The 20,132-nt window shown below is 46.7% G+C and overlaps 1 protein-coding gene across 1 annotated transcript in view; it reads left to right on the top strand.

Moving 5' to 3' along the window:
* ZNF438 (zinc finger protein 438) overlaps positions 1-20,132 on the top strand; it is a 440,040-nt gene that overhangs the window by 163,189 nt on the left and 256,719 nt on the right. Inside the window, exons 4-5 of the mRNA XM_021064197.1 lie at positions 697-761; positions 19,753-19,931. The gene's annotated coding sequence lies outside the window, so the exon portion shown is untranslated. The remainder of the gene's footprint in view (positions 1-696; positions 762-19,752; positions 19,932-20,132) is intronic.

The raw sequence follows: 20,132 nt of genomic DNA, 5'->3' as shown, positions 1-20,132 counted from the left end.
CATTGCTGTGAGCTGTGGTGTAGGTCAAAGACATGGCTCAAATCCTGCGTTGCTGTATTTGACCCCTAGCCTGGGAACTTCCATATGCCATGGGTGGGGCCCTAAAAAGACAAAAAAAAAATTGTAATTGAAGTATAGTTGATGTACAGTGTTATATTAGTTTCAGGTGTACAGCAAAGTGATTCATTTGTGTGTGTGTATATATATTCTTTTTCAGATTCTTTTTATTATAGGTTATTGCAAAATAGTGAGTATAGTTCCCTGTGCTATACAGTAGGATTCAAATTTTTCAATAGCATTTGCTGAGCTCGCCCTCTAAATTTCGTTGTGATTCCATTACGCTTTATCCTCAAAGTGAAAAGCAGAGCAGGTGTATATCAAGATTCAAACAGTACATAATTTTTAATGGCCATATCCATGGCATCTGGAAATTCCCAGGCCAAGGATCAAATCCGAGTCATAGCTGTGTCCTACGCCACAGCTGCGGCAATGCTGGATCCTTAACCCACTGCGCCACAGCAGGAACTCCCAAGATTTAAAACTTTTGCCCACAGTCCATTTTTCAGGGACCGATTGAATAGCCAAGAGCCACGTTCCTGGGCATTGGGGTTGTGATCCAGAAGACCACACTATTTTTAAACAATAAAGACCTGTTTGCAAGGAAAAGTAAATAGGATCTCACCTTGTTTGTTGCAGCTTAATTTGACCAGGAAAATGTCAACCCTACATTCTCAGAGAAGAAACATTTTCAGGGGCTGCAGGTAAGAGTACAGCGGGGAAATTCATATTGTTTTAAAACTGCCCTGAAACCATCCAGCCTGAAAAGAAAGCTCCTCTGGAAATTCAGAGGTACTCTGAAATTGAGTGTAGAAATGGTTTCTTATCTGTGTAATATGAACAGTTTTACTTCTTCAACTGTTCATTTTCTGTAGAGGATATGAACGTGGGTGGAGTTTGCTAGACTAGGTGCTTAGGGTAAATTTGTTCCCATATAGAATCTCTGATACAGTCATGGAAGCTACAAACTTTGAAACAGGAAACAAAGGACATTCTTTTCAACCGTTGGGTCTATAGAATCTCAATGCCCAGAACAGTGTGTGGCTCAGATATCCTGCCATAACTTCATGCTTATAGGGGTTCACTACTTAGGGATCAGCACTACTACATAGGGATTGCTAAAGATCAAGAGAGTTTCTCTAAGATGCTCTTATAGCAACATCCAGTGTTAGACCTGCAGTACCTCTTGGGTACCTCCTCAGTGCCTTTGGGCATCTCTTATCCTTTATCCCAGCCACTGATGCTGGCTGGGCCCCAGGTCCAGAGCTCCATTCGGGTTGCCTGATGACTGCATCAGTCTCCACTTCTCCTCCAGTCCTGCTTCCCCTCTTCCTTCACAAGTATTGATCCCAAGAGCAGTCTTTGATCAACCACTTCCTTGGGAACATGACCGTGAAACTTGGGCTATGACCAGAGGAGATAGTTTGCATTCCGAGGCTGGTGTGGTCCTTGAATGAAAAACACTTGGGTTATAACAAATAGTCTTATTAATACCAAACTATAATTATGAGCCTCTTGCTAGTTGGCAATTGATTTTTTTTTTTTAGTTGGCAATTGATTTTGATTAAATGTATGTAGCAAAGTGAACATATTTTTCAGAATATTTTTGAGAATCCCTAAATGTATCTCACTTCAGATGCCAGATTTCCAATCCTGCTTTCAGTTCTCAGTTTGAATTTTAGCCATTTCGTAAAAGAGAAGGCATTGTCCCAGAGCTAAGTAGACACAGACATTCCTCTGAGTTTTGATACATGGTCGGGAAGATACGGATTCATACATTCATGTCTAGAATCCTAAGGTTTTGTTCCTCCTTTGTACATATGGCATGTTTTTTGGCCCAGTTCTTGAAACTGAACCATACCCATAACCATACCCATAATTATTATGTGTGGTAATTCCGATATTTGCCAAAGTTTGCATTCCGTGGTCAATTACAAAAACTTTAAGATTCATTTTTATCAAGTTCTGTGAATATTTTCTTGAGTTATGACTCCATAGTCAACCAATAGCAGTTCTATGAAGTTTGTGGAGGTTTTGGGGGCGTGGGGCTCAGGGCTGAGCAGGAACATGGCATCAATATCTCCACCTACCATCTCTTTGCCCACGCATCCACTCACATCTGAGTGCCTGGACCAATCACCAAAGCACCTTTTTCTTACTTGCCCTTTCAAGGTCAGCTCTTGTCTCATCAGCAAGAAATGTCTTGTCTTATCTTGGGATCCTTTGGGGAAAGGGCACGGTGGTTCCTATGAGTTCTCTCATGACTGAAAGTGATCGGAGGAAGTAGTTCAAAAAATGTCTTTTTCTTTGACAAGTTCATGCAAGCTTGTCAAGCACTGCGTATACTGTTTTACTAGATAGGGTAAGTCTCCACGCCTCTGCTGCAAATTCTGTGCCGCCTACCGCCTGAGCATCACGGAGGGGACAGGTATAAAGAAAATGCACAGGAGTTCCCGTTGCGGCTCAGCGGGTTAAGAACACAACATCTCTGCGAGGACGCAGGTTGGATCTCTGGCCTTGCTCAGTGGGTTAAGGATCTGGCATTGCTGCAAGCTGTGGTGGAGGTCGAAGGTGCAGCTCGGATCTGGTGTTCTGTGGTTGTGGTGTAGGCCGGCAGCTGCAGCTCCAGTTTGAGCCCTAGCCCAAGAACTTCCATATGCCTCAGGTGTGGCCATAAAAAAAGAAAAGGAAGCAAACACATGATCACCGGTGACACTCGTGATGAGCCTGAATGGCCATGTTGACAGACCAGTTCTGAAAAGGATGGCACGGGAAGTTGGGCATGTGTTTCTTTTAGCTTGTGTTAAGAAAGGAATATCTTCCCCCTTTTCATATGATCTTTCAAGGCAAGCAAATCAATCTCTCTCCCTGGATGTCAAGCTGCTCAGATCTCTCACGGAAAGGGACATAAGGGCTAATTCAGGGAGGGATGTTGTCCTTGGATCTGGTCCCCATGGGTCCCACCTCCCCCTTCCTACCTTCTCCCTCCTCACCTTCCCACCCTCCCCAGCTCTGCCTTTTATGCTTTGGATGGTCCTGTCTGCTCTAAATGTCTCTGGTTAAAAGGACTGTAAGAATGACCCCCCTCACACACCCCAGCACTGAAGGTGGTCACACGTGTGCCGTGCCCTCCTGCGGCCATGGGGGCTATGGGTGCTGGGAGCACCGGGTGGACCTGGGCAACAGGGCAGTTGAGGGCAGTGAGGCAGCCCAGGTCCTGTTAGAGCCTGAGTCAGAGCCTGCTGTTTCTGGGACCTGGGCTTTCTCAATTCACCGAGCCTGCTGCTGGGGAGGGAGTCGGTCTTTGGGAATGTGGAACTCAGCCCAGGTGGCAGCCTCATCAGTGTGCATCTGGATGTCACAATACTTGCAGTCAGACTGTTCCTCTTTCTTTCAAACACACGTGCACTTGCCCTTGGACTTTTCCATTGCAAAGGCTGATGCTGCAAATGAGAGTCAACTTTTCCAGTCTTGGCAATGTGGTCATTTTCAGCTCTGATTGGCCATTTGATGGACCATCTACGCTCCTCCAAGTATAGGGGCTCACACAGTCACAGGTGGAATAAGGCGACTGCACCCAGCTGACATCTCTGACTTGAGTGTAGCTTCCTTCCCGTGCTTAGATCCTAAAGAATCGTCCTGTTTCTCCAGGTGCACTGTGCCTAAGCATCTAGAACCGCTGGCTCCCTGATGCCTACCCTGCCTGCAGGTTCTATCCGATCAGGGACCTGGTCTGTCCTTGGCCGCTAGAACAGGGCTGGTGCAGGCGACCCTCAGTTACCCTGGGCTGAGTATGTGAAGGAAAGCTGCCTCAGTTTCAGCCAGCATTCACCGTGCTGGGCTCCGAGTACACTGTAGGATAGTGTAATGGCATGAATGGCAAGAGGTCAGAGCTGGGGATGAAGGGAAAATGGAGAGACGGATGTTCAAACAGGTCTTTTCAGTGCAGCGTTTTCAAGTGCTGTGAGGCGAGGGGTGGAGACCAGGAAAAGCCATTCGGAGGTGACATCTGTGCAGAGACCCAAGGACTGTAAGGGTTTACCAATCTGGAGTTCCCGTCGTGACTCAGCGGTTAGCACACCCGACTAGCATCCATATGGACGAGGGTTTGATCCCTGGCCTTGCTCATTGGATTAAGGATCTGGCGTTACCATGAGCTGTGGTGTACGTCACAGACACAGCACAGATCCCGGATTGCTGTGTCTCTGACGTAGGCCGGTGGCTGCAGCTCTGATTGGACCTCCATATGCCGCAGGTGTGGCCCTAAAAAGACATAAAGCCAAAAAAAAAAAAAAGAGTTTACCAGTCCATCCATGCTCCCTCAAGGTGGCCACGGGGCCACGTGACATCTGCTCCCTTTCCTGCCTTTATCTGTCTAATCTAAGTTCTCCTTATTCCCCAGCCAGCCAGCCCTTCTGCACCAGGCAAGCTGATCTGCTTTCTGTAACCCCTCAGGACCAGCTAAGAGACTGTCTGGCCACTTGCGCTGTGCATATATGTTCATTACCTTCCCTAAGGTTTGGCTCAAACCCCAGGGGACTAGGCAGCCTCCCTTAATGAACTCTCTTCAGATTCCTCTATTTCCCTCCTCTTTAGAATGTGCACCTTTAGCTTGTACATTCTGGTTCTCAGGACCCAGATTCATCGCACTGGCTGGGGGTGTGATCTGGATGCCTGCAGATACACATCTTTCAAGGGGAAGGCTTCAGGATGCTCCTTATGCACTTTTATAGGGACAGGAAACGGAGAGCTTGCATGTTGCCTTTCAGTGGGGAATTTCAATGTGGAATTTCCTACTGTCCCCACATCAGGACTTGGTTTAGAATTCCTGTTGTAGGTCAGCCAGTTAAGAACCCAACCCTGTCTCAGTGGTTAGCACACCCAACTAGCATCCATACAGACAAGGGTTCAATCCCTGGCCTCGCTCAGTGGGTTAAGGATCCAGCGTTGCCACGAGCTGCTACGTAGGTTGCAGATGGGGCTCAGATCCCACGTGGCTGTGGCTGTGGCTATGGCGTGGGCTGGCAGCTGCAGCTCTCATTCAACCCCTAGCATGGGAACTTCCTTATGCCGCAGGAACAGCCCTAAAAAGAAAAAAAAAAAATAGATAGGTCTGTAAATTTAGCACTGCTTATAGATAAGACTATTTGGGGGGAAGTCTGGAGGGGAGGTGTATTAAAATGGGCTTTATAGCCACTATCAAATTTTTATATTTGACTCCTCCCAGAGTTATCGCCTCTGGAGGAATTTATCCATCTTTGTGTTCCTAGAGGAGAATAGTTGAGGAAACTGATGATAATAACGTTATAATGGTGTATAGGGCTTCACAGTTGACATCTAAGGCCATCTCTTCTGAGAAACCGTCCTGAATCCCAGGTGAGTGGCCATCACCTTTGCCACCTTTCTTCGTGCTCCCAACACATCTTGTCACACCCCTAGAGGGGCACCTCCAGGCAAGGACTGTATCATTGTCCCTCAGAATCTGCAAGGGATTGGTCCTAAGACCTGCCAGGGATAACAAAATCTGAGGATGCTCAAGTTGCATAGCCACCCCGTCCCCACATTCGCGCTTCCGCATCTGTGATTTCAACGAACCGCGGTTCTCCAGCTCTCTAGTCTTTATTGAAAAAAAGTCCATGTGTCAAGTGAAGCCTCGCAGTCCAAACCTGTGTTGTTTAAGATCGCCTGTAATTTGTGCGACCTGCCTGACTCCTTAGCAGACAAGATTTCTTTGAGGGGTGACTTGGCTTTTTCATCGGCAGGCTTTTGTGATCTGGCTCGTGACAAATAAATGATATGAATGAATGAATGATATTCCTGTATTAAAGGTTTGATAAATGTTGGATCATGATAGAATAAGAAAATTAAGAGCCAATAAATCTTGCTCATAACTGTGGAAGCAATATTTGTGGGAGAAAGTTTGGAGGTGTAGAAATTTTTCCTGAGTTCCCTTACCCCCAGACTAGATAATGAGGAGGTAGTTGTATTAATTTGGGCCAGCACTTCTGCAGTGTTGTGAAACCTCTGAGTTGTGCACTGTCATAATAGATCCAACCAAAAAAGCGTTTCTGGGGCTAATGCATAAAATATGTGCATGTAATTTGAAGACTGAAAAATGGTTCATTCTCAGGGGGGGAGAGCAATATGAAAGTAACTGCCACTTGGGGGAAACGGAACGTGATTCTGTACAAGGTGAGCTGATTTTACATACTGATTGCCAAACTGTTCAATAAAATATGAAGACTTATTATGGCATTCCATATCACATGTTACATATCCTATTTCGGGGGCAATCTGCACCTTCTTAAAGAAACATACGCTAACTATGTACTGTCAAACATTATAAAGTGAGTAGAAACTGAGTCTGAGGTTCTTCTTTCCTATTGGTTGCCCAACAAGACTTCCACCCCTAGGAAAAGCCTAAAACTTACAAACAATATTTAGTAGCCATGGTAACATGCAAAAGAGGGTAATGATTTTTTCTTTGCATTTTTAAATCTCAGAGTTTAACAGCGTATTATGTGCATTGCCTCAGGCCCATGGTTCCTCCAGTTGGTCATTAAGTATCAGGAAGTGCCCTCTCTACCAGTCATTATTGCTTAAATAAAATGCCACGTTGGAGCCTGGTGAACAAAAGAGCTACAGTAGCAGTGAAAGGCTCACCTTGACTGTTGTAGCCATTTGGCATAGAAACCAAGAGCCCAGAGAGCACCTGGCCCCAGGAGCCCAGCTATGGTCTGAGAACAGCATCGCTAGGAAACCTTTGCAGTTACGCTTAATGAGACTCAAGGAACAGCTCCATCCTACAGGTGAACCCACCAGAAGAAAGGTTCCAAGTCCGTATTCTCCTGTGGACACGGGGCTGTGGGAGCAAAGAATTCTGGGCAAATCCAACCTATGTCTTCATCCCATCCAGCTATGGAAAACCACTCTCTGATGTGCCGATGAGGCAGTTTGGCGTCTGTACTATTTAGTGTTTGTTTTTTTTTTTAAGGAAGACATAGTCACAACAAATCAGATGATTGAGAAGAAATAAAGGCAGAATTTACTTTAAAAATTCCACCAGAATTCTACGCAGGCAGTCATGACATGTTTTAAAGTAATCCATGAGTTCCCTGGTGGCTCAGTGGGTTAAGGATCTGGCATTGTCACTACTGTGGCACAGGTTCAGTCCCTGGCCCAGGAACTTTTACGGGCCGTGAGCATGGCCAAATAATTTTTTTTTAATTTCAATAAAGTAACCTATCAGTCCAAATTGAGCCCAAAAGTCCTTTCTAATGACAGAGGCTCTCTTTTCCCGAGTCCTGGGACACCTGGGTGGCTGACTCCAGACAGGTGCCTCCTTCACGGCTTTGGTTTGCCTGCAGAGACAGCCTCAGTAAGACCCGTCCCCAGATGACTTGTGCAAACAAAAGGAAAAACATGTGTTCAAAACTAGAGCTAATCTAGGACGTTCCAAATTTAGATCAGATTTTTCTTCCAAGAGTTTGTTTGTAAATCAGTTTTTGGAACCCTGAGCAAACATTTTCCCATAAACGTGGCTGTTCAAATGTCACCCTGATGGAAATGAACTTGCACGCATTATTAGCAAAAACATCTCTTCTCCAATGTGGTTTTGTTTCACTCTTTTTCAGCTACATTATGGATTAAGTGGGCCATTCTTGTGGGCTGGTCTGGGGGCTAGACCACCATGTGCAATGGTATCTGTGGGAAATTAGACTCTGAAAGCTGGATGGGGAGTTCCTGTTGTGGCAGAGCAGAAATGAATCTGACTAGGAACCATGAGGTTGTGGGTTCGGTCCCTGGCCTCTTGCAGTGGGTTAAGGATCCGGCGTTGCCATGAGCTGTGGTGTAGGTCACACATGCAGCTCGGATCCTGCTTTGCTGTGGTGTAAGCCGGCAGCTGTGGCTCCGATTGGACCCCTAGCCTGGGAACCTCCATATGCCACGGCTATGGCCCTAAAAAAAAAAAAAAAAAAAAAAAAAAGTAAAGAAATAAAAAATAAATTAAAAAATAGAAGCTGGATGGGAGGAGCTAAGCACTCATGGCCATGACGGGCCATGACCTCGGGGGCAAGAGAGGGAGTTCTCCCTAGTGGTTCTGATAATGCGGCCCACAAGCAAGAAGGGGCAGCCCTTTTGGTGTAAGGGGCATTTATAGTTTTGGTGGTTGTACTTTGGGAACTGCCGGCACTTAATTTAGAAAGTAGTACAACTGTCTTAGGCCAGAGTTGAACTTTGCAGAGTTTAGACCCGGAAGTTGAATAAGAAAACATAAACAGTAAAACAAAATATAGAACCGAGATTGGAACAGAGATAGAGCCTGGAATAAAGAACTTCAGAGCAGGGCTATGAGTGTGACCAGGGTTCCAGAACCAAACAAGGCAGTGTATTTCTTTCTTTTTTTTTTTTGTCTTTCTTTCTTCCTTCCTTTCTGTCATTCTTTTTCTCTTTCCGTCTTTCTTCCTTCTTCCTTTTTCTTTCTTTCTTTCCTGCACCTGCAGCATGCAGAAGTTCCCGGGCCAGAGATCAAACCCAAGCCTCAGCAGCCACCTGAGCCACAGCAGTGACAATGCTAAGTCCTTAACCATGAGGTCACCAGGGAACTCTTGCTTGCATTTCTTTACTAAAAAAAAGAGAAATGCAAGGTCAGCAAAGCAATGGATTATAATTGAAATCACACAAACTTTCTGTTCTTCTTTTGTCCTGTTCTGTGTCGATCCTAAAAGTTAGTAAGTTCTGAGTTGTCTGGCCACCCCACTCCCTACCCGTGATCCACATCCCAGCTACTTGCCCCCCCCACCCCAAAAGCTGTGAGCAGCAAAAGCTCTCCTTCTAGACAATCCCCCGATTGTTTTTGCTCCTAAATGGCAAGAGTGATAGAGAATTTTTTTCAGCCAGAATGAGTGGCAAGGAGGGAAGGAGGGAGGGGAGAAAAAGATGGAGCCATGACCCATGAGAAAGAACAAGGATCAGCTTAAGAGACGGTTGGGGCAGGAGTCCTCCTTCTGGAAAACAGAGAGCATGAGCTATGATTCCTGGGGAAAGGAGCCAAAGCAGAAGGTGAGACTATGTCGGGTTCTGAACCCTCTGAGCCACAAGGGGAACTCCAAGAGACTTTTCAAAGCTGTTTGGAAAGCACTTCTCAGAGTTAGTTAAGAAACAGTCCACATAGGAGTTCCCGTTGTGGCTCAGCGGAAATGAACATGACTAGTATCCATGAGGATGTGGGTTTGATCCCTGGCCTCACTCAGTGGGTTAAGGATCTGGCATTGCCACGAGCTCTGGTGTAGATCACAGACGAGGCTCAGGTCTGGCATTGCTGTGGCTGTGGTGTAAGCCAGCAGCTGTAGCTCTAATTTAGCCCCTAACCTGAGAACTTCCATATGCTACAGGTGTAACCGTAAAAAAAAAAAAAAAAAAAAAAAAAAAAAGGAAAAGGCCCACATAATACGCCATTTCCCTTGTACCAAGACACAAAAGTGGCCATATGCAAAGATGCTCTTGGGAGGGAAAGGGAAATTGTTTGGGTAGATTGAAAGCATAAGGTGAAATTACATCAATGATAGGAGAATTTTCCACTTCTCTGGATCTGGAATTTGATCCTCAGCAGGACAGGTTGCTATCTCATTTTTCAGCTTCATGCTTTCAAATATGTTCATTTCAGAAAAAAAAAAAAATGCTTCTTGCTACTTATTTCAAATAACTGCTCCTCCGATGAACACAGAGAAAGAGGAACAGGAGAGCTTTTTTTTTTGGTCTTCTTAGGATTGCACCTGCAGCATGTGGAAGTTCTCAGTCTAGGGGTGGAATCAGAACTGCTGGCCCACACCACAGACACAGCAACTCAGGATTCATGCTGCATCTGCAACCTAAACCACAGCTCAGGGCAACACTGGAGCCTTAACCCACTGAGCAAGGCCAGGGATTGAACCCACATCCTCATGGATACGATTTGGGTTTGTAATCACTGAGTCACAACTGGAACTACAGGAGAGCCAATTTTTAAAAAATAGGTATGTTCCAAGCTAATGAGATTGTTGGAAATCTGATTTGATGGGAAACCTGAGTCTCTGGGCCGCTTGCCACTGCACTGTGCCCCGTAGCACAGTGACCCCTCAGCTTCATGGTGTAGGGAACGTGGACAACATGGATTGTAAAAATATATCAGCCTCCAGAAAATTCTGCCCAGAAAACTCACAGTCAGGGGGACACCGCCCTTGTCATCCATATCAGAAGGGCTTCCTTTCTTGTTTGTCTGGTTTATGGTCTAGCTCATCTCAGGACAGGATTTAAGTCGGGCAAAAGGGACTGCCTATGCCATCCAGACTGTTATTCCTAAACTTAATTGTGTTGAGTGATGTATCAGAGTACTTTTTAAAATCCTCACTGATTTGGCTAGACTGGAAAAAGGTCTTTCTGAGTCACCAGTGACTGGATTATGAAACAGTTTGTAGCACACAGGAAGTCTGTTTTAAGTAGTTCCACTTGACTATTAATTAGACCTCCATAAGCAAGAGTGATTGAGGGAGCTGCTTGGACAAAATAATGTGATTTTGTCTTCCTGCTGTGGCGCAGCAGGTTAAGGATCCCAAGCTGTCTCTGCAGCAGCTCAGGTCACTGCAGAGCCATGGGTTCCATCCCTGGTCCCGGAACTCCCATTTGCTGCACGTGTGGCCAAAAAAGAAAAATTAAGGTAATGTGATGTTTCTTGTCATCCATTATTGCTTCTACTCTTACCTGTGCCCTTAAATGTGCCTGAGTTGCATTCTCTGCCTCTGAGAATCTGATCATCAGGAGGTGGAAAAGATGGGGCTGGGGTCTTCTGGGTCCAGGGCTCGCAAACTTTTTCTGTAAAAGGCCAGAGAGTAAATATTTCCAGCTTCACGGGCCATATGGCATCTGTCACAACTACTCAGCGCTGCCCTGGTGGCCTGAAAGCAGCTGCAGATAATACAGAAATGAATGAGCATGGCTGTGTTTCAGTAAAACTTTATTTACAAAAAATGGGCGATGGGCAGAACTTGGTGGGTGGGTTTTAGTCTGTTAACCTCTGATCAAGCCCAACTTTCTCACTTGACAGATAAGGAAAAACAAACTGGGGAAGATTGGGAATGCCCCCAAGTCACTAGATGGTTTCAAGCAAAGCCAGATCCTGAACCTTGAAACTAGATCTAGAATCCAGCTTTAATTCTACAATGCATGTCCATGTCTTATTTCATGAAGCATCTTCTGCCCTGTAGATGATCTGGGTTTGAGCCAGAAAGCAGTATTTAAGGAAATTATGCACTGGTAACATCAGTTATTTATAAAATAAAATCTCTTGAAGGAGAGATTTTATTGGAGATTGTCACTAATTATTGATATTACTCTCAGTGTTATGTTTCCAGGTGGCGTCAAAGGAGTGAAAAACTGAAAGATTGTTTTTGTCATAGGGTCTCATTTTGTCATAGGGTCTAGCTTTTCACTAGAGTTGATTTGAAGAAGGCTAGCAAACTAGGGTTTCACATTCACCAAAGAACAATCAGTCTACAAAGTAGAAGTTCTTAACATGGAATTCAGGGGGTTAAGGAACCTCTGAAATTTCTTCTCAGGACAGGATGCACTGTTTTCTTCAGATCCCCAAAAGGATTTGTGACCCCGCAGAGTTACAGGATTCTAGATGGTGAAAGATGTTTGTCCAGCCAGCCTAAGATGTAGTATGTATACAGGATGGAATACTACTCAGCCCTAAAAAGGAATGAAATAATGCCATTTGCAGCAGCATGGATGGACCTAGAGGTGATCACATTAAGCAAAGTAAGTCAGAAAGAGAAAGATAAATACCCCACAATATCACTTCTTTGTGGAACCTAAAATATGACACAAATGAACTTATCTATGAAACAGAAACAGTCACACAGACATAAAGAAGAGAATTGTGGTCTCCAGTGGGGAAAGAGGGTGGGGGAGGGATGAAATGGGAGTTTGGGGTCAGCAGATGCAAACTAGTATATGTAGGATGAAGGAATCATAAAGTCCTTCTATATACCATAGGGAACCTCATTCAATATCCTGTGATAAACCATAACGGAAAAGAATATGAAAAAAGGACATATGTATTTGCATAACTGAGCCACTTTGCTATACAGCCACAATTAACACTGTAAATCAACTATACTTCAATAAAATAAATTTAAAAAAAAAAGAAGCTCCAGGAAATTCCCGTTGTGACTTAGCAGGTTAAGAATCTGACTAGTATCCATAAGGATGTGGGTTCAAACCCTGGCCTTGCTCAGTGGGTTAAAGGATCCAGTGTTGCTGTGAGCTGTGTTGTAGTTTACAGATGAGGCTTGGAACTGGTGTTGCTGGGGCTGTGGTATGTGCTGTCAGCTACAGTTCTGATTGGACCCCTAGCCTGGGAACTTCCATATGCCACAGGTGCAGCTGTAAAAAAAGGAAAAAAAAAAATAGAAGCTCCAACCAACCACATCCCTTTTCTCTCATGGGCCCTCAGTAGCTGGCTCTCTGGAGGGAGGTAACTGGCCACCGAAAGCATTCCAGGGAGAACAGGAAACGTAGTCTTGCTTCCATTGATGCAGGTGGATACACAATGTAGTCAGTGGGATGAACTTGGCATCACAGGCCCAGGAGCAGTGCTGCTCAAAGTTAGCAGACAGCAGTGTTGATATTCCAGGTGATCATCTTGCTCAGAGCAAGAGCCCCGCCAGTGACTGCCAGGCCGAAGGCAAACCTCCACTCGGGGCAGCTGGTAAGTGGGCTCGACTTCCGGCAAAGTGATGGGCCGAGCTGACTCAGCCACGCCCTTCGGTGCAAAGACAGGGAGATCCTGGATGGAATGGCATTTGTAAACATTGCTATTGTTTAATGCACGTTGACTTTTTAAAAAGAAAGAAACGAATGGAAACTCTCACATGCCAGAAGTAGAGAAAACTCAAATCAGAGTTGAATCAGCTTGAGCTGAAGCCACCATGGCCCAGGAGGCTAAAAGCTAGAACTTGAATGGATAAGAAATCAGGCCAAGAGGAGGTAGAGGAAGAGTTTCCACCTCAAGCCAGAGCTCTTGAAGGGCCGCTGGTTTATAAGAAGGGGTCCATGAAACTCCATCCAATGGCCTGGATATGTATTAAGGAAGCTTTCTGCCCCACCCAGGGCTCTGAGTAGGAAAAAAAAAAGTCTGCTAGGAATAAACGTCAACGTCAACCCTGTACTTTGTGTTCAGGGATGGAATCTGAATGTACTTTATACTGGGAATCTCTGGCTGAGAAAAAAACTGGTCCAAAGTGGAGAATGCTTGGTGCTCAACCTGCACAAGACTGGGGCCAGAACCTCACAGCCTACAGCACAAAGCCCCCCCAGAAGAAGCTGCCCTCTGCTGAAGTTGAGCTCACAGGAGAAGGTCCCTCTCACACACACACTCCGTAAGCACCGCTGAATCACCATGGGAGAAGCAAAACCAGAAAATGAGACTATATAAAATCAGGAAGAGACTATAATGGAAAAAATTAAAAGCTTAAAAAATAATAAGAAAATAATATAAGCCTTTCAAAAATAAGATGAGTTCCCATTGTGGCTCTGTGGGTAAAGGACCCAAAGTTGTCTCCATGAGGATGTGAGTTTGATCCCTGGCTTCGCTCAGTGGGTTAAGATCTGGTGTGGCCACAAGCTGTGGTGTAGGCCACAGATGCGGCTCGGATTCACCCCCTAGCCTGGGAACTTCCATATGCCGCAGGTGCAGCCCTAAAAAGACAAACAAAAGAAACACATGAAAGTAAAACTAAAATGAGGACATCAGGAAAGAAGAAATCCACAACAAAAACAAAGGTCTGAAAAAGAACCAAATAGAACTTACAGAAACGAGAACCATCATCATTAAACGCCTGTGACACAACAGTTTCTGTCCAGCAGAGGAGACTGTCACAGAGGTGGGAGGCATAGCTCAGGGAATCATTGCAAAAACCACGCATAACATCAGGAGCTTGGGAAGCCCTGCTGACCGAGGCCGTGGCAGCCCAGGGCAGCTGGGCTACAAGACCAACTCCAGACCCACCCAGCAGGTCCCTACACCCCCGGCGCCACAGTTCCTGCTGAACTGGGTCAGACCTGCTTCAGGAGGGAGGTGGGCCTGAGCCTGAATATCTCAGGACTCTGGGCAAGCAGAGCTTGGGGCAAGGGGGCATCTTCCTGACAGCCTGCCATACCTGCCATGGCCTGACTGCTCAAGGCCTCTTCCCTGTCCCTTGTCCAACTTCCTTCTGTTTTTTTTTTTTACCAGGCCTATGATCCTCCCTCCAGGCCAGGGGAGCCTCCCCAGGGCTTTGAGAGCTTCAGGGATGGTTTTCTAGAAGCCATACTGCTCAGTGCCAGGACTGGCCCCCAAGAGAAGGGACCTCCGCCAGGCCCGGGGTAGGGACCCTTGGGGACAGCGGCTTCCTCCGCAAAGCTGAATGCTTCCCAGGATGAGCCCAAGGTCACTGAGCACCTTCCTCGATGAAACCCCTGGCCCCTGACCTACTGCTGACCTGGCCTCTCCACCCAGGTCTGCCTGACCCCTCCTGGTTTGGCCCCCAGGTAACCACACTCTCCTGTCTGCCTCTCCCTGGCCCAGGAGCATTGGTGGCCTCTGCTTTGCCCAGCCCCCAGCCCTGGTTTGGCCACACCCCGAGGATGACTTGCTCACAGTCAAGCAGGGTCTTTCCAGATAAGCAACGCCTCCCTTTGCTTCTGGTCCTAGGTATCAATTATTTTCTGAGAATCTCCTGATAGGACAGCATTAGGGGAAACACACATACCCCCGGGGGCCCTGGACCGACTTGATTTGAAAGCTGGAGATGAATGTTCAACAGGCCCATTATCAGAGAGCGGGGGTGATTAGCGTTCTGCAGTGATCTGGGCGGGCACACAGGCTAAGGCTGAAGAAAATAACACCATTAGCGCCGTGATGGCGCAGCAGCAGCATCTCTGGCTGCGGGACTCCCACTGACTTGAGAGAGACCAGGCGATGCGAAGATGCCCTCTGATCCTTTTCGTGTTCCACGTGAACCGGCTCCAGAGTGAATCAGCACTTTGAACCAATCTTGGAACGAATCCTTTGTTCTCTGAAAGGACTTGTGCCGTCTCCCTCCCGGGACAAATCAAAGATGTCTCTTAATCAAATTAAAATCTCTTAATTTGCATAAGCACGCAGTACATCATCGCAGGGAAGATTTATTAGGCCACTGGAAGGTACCCTCGGAAACTGCTGAAAGGGCGGCACAAAGGATGTCCCTTGAGTAGAGAGAAGCTGCCAGAAACTAAAATCTGAACTCCGGGGATCTGAACAGACCTTCCTATTAAATGATATCTCAAGGCCAAATCTGTTGTCAAGATCATCCTTATAATCCAAAATAAAATCCCAAAGAACCCCTCCCCCACCGATAGGCTGCTTCTCGCAAAGGAGGAGGAGAAGGAAATATTTTCAATCCAGTTTAAAAGTCACAAGCGGGAAGGAGTTCCCATTGTGGCTCAGCAGGTTGAGGACCCGATGTCGTCTCTGTGAGGATGCAGGTTCGATCCTGACCTTGCTCCGTGGGTTCAGGATGCAGTGTAGGTTACAGATGCGGCTCAGATCCAGCGTTGCTGTGGCATAGGCTTCAGCTGCAGTTCAATTTGACTTCCATCCGCCACAGGTGCAGCTGTAAAAAGAAAAAAAAAAGTCACAAACCAGACTAATTCAGCTTTTTCCTCCCTCCCTCTTCCCCGTCCAGCAGACCTGAAGCATTTAGCACATGGCCTGCAGGTTTCATGTGTGCATAGGACATGATTTCTGAGGCCTTTTGGTAGCAGTGGCCAGAAGCATGGACCCTTCAGCAGTGGGATGCGGGGAGTACAAACGCCACCCCAGGGCAGCTGAGTCATGGCAGTGAAGATGAGCCGCCTGGGTCTGAGACCCAGTCCTGCCATGAATCTGCTGCCTTTGGGCCGTGACTTAACCTTTCTGTGCCTCGGATTCCTCATCTGTAAAAGGGAGATATTAGTCTGTTTCACAGAGTGGTTTTCAGGGTCAGTGTATAATACCTGTAAAGCACTGAGTTCACAACAAGCTAATTATTAGTGAAGGGGACCTCCCTTCATTGCCAGAGCAGGTACGTAATACCCCACACCATTTGCAGAGGAAATCACGTCATGGCCCCCAAGGAAGGTACAGGCATTTCCAAGAATATTTGGGCACTCCTAACTGAAAGGACATATATTATGTTTTTTTCTTCTTTAAAAAATTTTTGTAAGGTTTTTATTTTTTCTATTATAGTTGATTTCCAGTGTTCTATCAATTTCTGCTGTACAGCAAAGTCACCCAGTCATATATATATATATATATATATACACATTCTTTTTCTCACATTATCCTCCATCATGTTCCATCACAAGTGACTAGATGTAGTTCCCTGTGCAGGATCTCATTGCTTATCCACTCCAAATGCAAACATTTGCATCTATTAACCCCAGACTCCCAGTCCATCCCACTCCCTCCCACCCCCCCTTGGCAACCATAAGTCTCCAAGTCCATGAGTTTGTTTCTTTTCTGTAGATAGGTTGAAATGACATATATTATTAACCAGAGAACAAGATGCTGCTGGATTAGAATTATAGAACACCAAGCAGGAACAATGTGAACTCTCCATCACTTATCAAGTTACTGGAGAATTAAAATCACCCAGGTAAAAGTGATTAGCCCAGTACTTGGCACAAGGTACGCTCTCCACACCTTACTGATCCAGCCACCTGGCTTTCTTGTTTTCCTAAACAAACCAGAGCAGAAAGCAAGGGGTTCCCTAAAACATCTCTATTTAACCCACACTTAGATGTTGGAATTACTAGAAGAAAGATGCTGATGAGCATAACATCAAGGTGCCACTTGTTGATGAATCTGACTTTCAGGTGTTACTGCCATCGTACTGTCCAACTTTAGGAGGATTTTTTGTATGCGTTATCCCACATGATGCTACCAAACCCTGTGAAGGAGGTTATACAGATCAAGAAAAGGGACCTCTGAGAAGTTAAGTGGCTCCCCAGGTTACAGAGCTCCATGGACACTCTGACTTTGAGCCTAGTGTCCAGCCTGCTCCACCAGCCAGCATCCCAGCGCAGAACAACAAATGCAGCCAGCCCGCATGCCCACAGCCCCCGGAGAGAGGCAGTGAGAGTCTGGGCAGATTATTAGAACATGGATGATTTGAACAGCTTGATGGGACTTAATTGTTTGGAAGGTATTCAACAAGGCATTTCCAAACACTAAAGGAGAATGCCGGAGACTGTTTGCCCAGATAATGACGCAGCCTTAATTTGGGAGAGTGCCTTCATGTTTACAAAGCACTTTGGCAATTTTCTCATTTGATTCTGGACACAATCTGGGATTGGTGTGAAAGAGTTCATTTTCATTAACAGATACAACAATACGTGATGGGGGAAAAAAAGAACACCTGAAATTAACACAACATCGTAAGTCAACTATACGGCAATAAAATTTTAAGAAAGGAGTTCCTGTTGGGTCAAGGACCTGATATTGTCTCCGTGAGGGTGTCTCCGAGAGGGTGCAGGTTCAATCCCTAGCCTTGCTGAGTGGGTTAAGGATCTGACATTGCTGTAGCTATGGTGTAGGCTGGCAGCCGCAACTCTGATTAGACCCCTGGCCTGGGAATTTCTATATCCTGCAGGTGTGGCTGTAAAAAGGAAAAAAAAAAAAGTAAAAGAATTAATTTTTTTAAAAAGGTTGACGGAGGTGAACAAAAGGAGAGAGGCAAAGCCTTTTGACACCCTCTTGCTCCCTGCCTCCCCATAACCTGCAGACCAGGTGTGCCAATGGGCGGGGCATCGAGCCGGGTTCTTCCCACCTTGTAAGCATCTATGACTTTCTTGTTGAGGGAGATTTTCTGCTCTCAGACGGATCCGTGTTTCACTGCTTGCAGAGGCATTATACTGACTTGAGTTGATGTCCATGGGGGCTCATGGGAAACAAGCTTATGGGTAAGCCCAGTGCACAGTTGCAGTGGCTGCAAGAGAGGGGCTGGGAAAGCACCCCAGGCCTGGACGGGTCTCAAGGAGGCACAGAGTAGGAACCCTTCCCCAAGTGTGGGTTAAAATAACCCTCGGGTGAAAATCTTGCCTTTTTTTTTTGTCTTTTTGCCTTTTTCTAGGGCTGCACCCTTGGCATATGGAGGTTCCCAGGCTAGGGATCTAATTGGAGCTGTTGCCGCTGGCCTACACCAGAGCCACAGCAATTCGGGATCCAAGCTGTGTCTGCAACCTACACCACAGCTCACAGCAAGGCTGGATCCTTAACCCATTGAGTGAGGCCAGGGACCGAATCCGCAACCTCATGGTTCCTAGTCGGATTCGTTAACCACTGCGCCACGACAGGAACTCCAGCTTCCCCTTTTTGAAAAAAGAATCTTAGCATCTTAGAATCTTAGCTGTGGCTGTGGTGTAGGCTGGCAGCTGCAGCTCCGATTCAACCCCTAGCCTAGGAACTTCCATATGCAGTGCGTGTAGCCATAAAACTGACAAATAAAATAAAATAAAATTTTAAAAAAGATTCTTTAGCTAAGGGGATGCCCTCTCAGGCCTTAGTAGCACTGTGTTGGATGGGTTTAGCTGCAGATGCTGCTGCGGGCTTCATACCAGGAGGCTCTGAGAGAGAAGTGGGTAGAGATAAGGTGGTGGCTGGGGCCTGAGCTGGGGGAAGGGCTGGAGGGCCTGAGAGTGAGAAGGGGGAAGTGACAGGTTCAGAGGGGACACAGACTCCACCCACCCTCAGCGTCTCACTATCTAAACCTCTCTCATGCCTGAGCTAGGCTTGAAGGTGGCGGCCTCACCATTTATCGCCAGCCTGGGCTCTAGATAGAGTAGAAGCTCTCTGGTGGGGGTGGGGGGGACTCTGCCTTCCTCCTCCCCTGACTGATGGTTCAGATCACATCCTCCATGGCCAATTTTTCCTTCTCACACATTTTGGGACCATAAATACCAAACACTGTACGCCTGTAGCTGGCAAAGGAATCTGAGGCCATGTTATGGGGGGTGGGGGGGCAGAACCAGGTGACATGAAGGTGGCATCTGGAGCCAGACAGGCTGATGTCCAGGGGAAAGGAACAGCCAAGACTCTGGAACATTCTCTCAGAAAGCTGGTCGGTGATGAGCAACAGGTGGGAGAAATGGATGCAGAAAGTGCAATTAGGAGAAATATACATTGTAAATCCGCGACAGTTTAATTAAAAAAATTTTTTTTAAAAAATAAAGCCCATTAGGATCACCCAAAGAAGGAGGAGGAAGAGGGGGAGGAGGAAGGTCAAGGGGGTGGGGACAGGAAGGGAGGGGACGAAGGCGAAGAACTGCAGTGGGATGCGAGCTTGCGGCGTGGCTTGTTCCGCTAGGAGGCCCAGGGCCTTCCCACGCATGCGCTGGGAGAGGGCGGACCCTAACGCTTCCGACCGCGCTTAGCAGGCGTTCGTGGAGACTGATGCTGAGGCAGGGTGACATTCCGACGGCCTGTTAGAGTTCAAAAAGCGCTTTGTATACATAATGATTTCAGGGGACTCTCTCCATAAGCCTCCTTGCTTAGCCGAGTGTCGGTAAGGGCCAGAGAGGATGCCGGAACTCGGTTCACCTGGCGTTGAGGTTCTTCTGGCCGTTGAGTCACGCCCTTTCTTCCTTTCCTCCAAGATGCGCCTGCCGCTGGTGGGGCCGTCTTCCCAGAGTCCAAGACCTGAGACAGACAGACGGATGCAGGCCAGGGCATCACCAGCACCTGGCAGCATGTTGCCCAGTGGCCTCCAACCTCGCGATGACCTGTCTGCACAGCAAAAGGCCACGTACAGCACGACCCCTGCCCTCAGGAAAAGGTAGGCTTCCAGAAGGAGTGCGCGTGTCCCTCCTACAAACATTACAGGAGCTGCTTGTGGGGGTCACATGATCAGTGTGAACTGCAGATTAAGTAAAGGTGAGTCAAAGAATGCTATTACTTTTTGCAATGGCCCATTAATCTCTTATCAGGAAGGATTCCTTCCACCAAAGCGTTGGTGGTTTCCTGCCCTAAAACGGTG

This window comes from Sus scrofa, chromosome 10 (genome assembly GCF_000003025.6).
Source record: "Sus scrofa isolate TJ Tabasco breed Duroc chromosome 10, Sscrofa11.1, whole genome shotgun sequence".
NCBI lineage: Eukaryota > Metazoa > Chordata > Mammalia > Artiodactyla > Suidae > Sus > Sus scrofa.
Note: the sequence above shows the minus strand (reverse complement) of the source record. Positions and strands in the feature narration are given on the sequence as shown.